Source organism: Pygoscelis adeliae, unplaced genomic scaffold (genome assembly GCF_000699105.1).
Source record: "Pygoscelis adeliae isolate BGI_AS28 unplaced genomic scaffold, ASM69910v1 Scaffold121, whole genome shotgun sequence".
NCBI classification, from domain to species: domain Eukaryota; kingdom Metazoa; phylum Chordata; class Aves; order Sphenisciformes; family Spheniscidae; genus Pygoscelis; species Pygoscelis adeliae.
In genome coordinates this window covers 7,040,139-7,042,038 of record NW_008824359.1, presented here as the reverse complement: position 1 = coordinate 7,042,038, position 1,900 = coordinate 7,040,139, and positions in this window count along the sequence as shown.

Here is a 1,900-nt window from a genome sequence, read left to right as displayed (position 1 = left end):
TGAAACACAGGAGGCTCCCTCTGAACATCAGGAAACACTTTTTTACTGTGAGGGTGACTGAGCGCTGGCACAGGTTGCCCAGGGAAATTGTGGAGTCTCCATCCTTGGAGATATTTAAAAGCCGTCTGGACACAGTCCTCGGCAACCAGCTCTGGGTGGCCAACTTGAGCAGGGGGGGTCAGACCAGATGACCTCCAGAGGTTCCTTCCAGCGTCAACCAGTCTGTGATTCTGTGAAACTACATGTCTTTATTGAAGCCAGGAAAAGCAGCCTCTGCCTAAATGACACCAGGCCCGTGACGGGATGTCTCCAGCCCATGAGCACCCAGCAGGAGCAGACTTCCACTCCCACTGTCACACCACCTGAGGACGGCAGAGACAGGAAGGGGAGAGGACGTCAGGAGCCGGTTCCAGGAGCCAGAAGCGAAGGGGATGTCCTGCTTGGAAAGTCCAGGGATTCATCACTATTTCCTGTATTAAAAAAGCACAATATGTGGTCACCGATATTTATTTCTTGTGTTCCTTCTTTCTCTTCCTCCAGTCTCTCTGCCACTTCTACTATAAGGACCTGTAGGGAATTACTGGACAACCCCTCCTCAGATAAACTCCAATCCTTATTGCAGATGACTTGGACCTGTGCTTTCCTTAGTGGTTGCAGCCTTGACCCCAAGGCTCTTCAGAAACCTCAAGGAGATGGTGCTGTGCCCCACACCACACAAAGATCAAATTTCACTTTCCAACAGCATGGAAATGTCTTCATGAAAGCCGCCAGCCTGGTCTCATGGGGCTGAGGAGGACTGGGAAGATGCTGGCTGAATTCGGGCTTCTTCAGCCACATGTAGGGCAGGTTCAAGCAGCTTTACCAAGGGACTTTAACCCCTCCTTCCCTGGCCTCTGCCTCTCAACATGAATGCTGGAGGGTGTTATCCAGCAGTGTCCACATAAGGAGAACAGCAGATCTGTTTCAGCCAAGAAAGCAGAGGGCCAGTTCCTGAATGTTTGACTTTAGAACGTACCTTTTGCAGCAAACTATAAATGTTGAACACCTTCCAAAGATGTGATGAGGGTGATAGCATGTCAAAAAATTACAGAATCCCCCTTCTTGCTTGCATTGACCTTCATTTCCTGGAGCCAGAGATGCACCTGTACAGAGAAACAATTGAAAGGAAAAGATAATTTGGGAGAATATTCTGTGATTCCAGAAGGGCTGGCACTCCACTAGGATTTCAACACAGTTTGTGGGCCAAGTATTAAAATTACCATAATGGCACCTTCAACAGCAAGTTAACTACCTAGAAGGACTATGAGCTAAAGCCCTGAGGCACAGGTAACCCTGGCCGTTTGTGGTACAAAGGGATATTTTCCACCCTCCCACTGTCCCTGCAGAAGGAGCTTCTTCCATAAAGCCTTGGCTAGGTCATCCAGCCTGGGGTAGAGGGCTTTGACATCTCAGAATCACACACATCTAAGGGTCCCCAAAAGGCGCTAAGTATCTGTGATTAGACAACAGACTCCCCATCCATTTTTTGGGTGAGCAGGGTAGACTGCACAGGCTGAGACTTCAGTGATTGCAATGAGAACTCATCCGGAGACACCCGCCGGAGCAGCAACTAAATGCCCAGGGTGGAGCCCAGAGCTCAATCCCTCCCTAACCTACAGAAGGAGCCAAGCTCTTATTCCTGGATGGCTCTCTCCACACCAGCCCCTCTACTCTCAGAGGAAGGGGCATTGTGAGAGCATCCTTTGGTATATCCCATTGCATGACTTTTCATGCTGGAGCAAAGCCACAAAACTTTGAGCACCTCTAAAAAATATGGTCACTTCCCAGGACATGGAAGACCTCGTTGATGGGGGTTCACACTTCACCCATCTCCCCTCTTCTCCTCTCACCTGCAGCACCT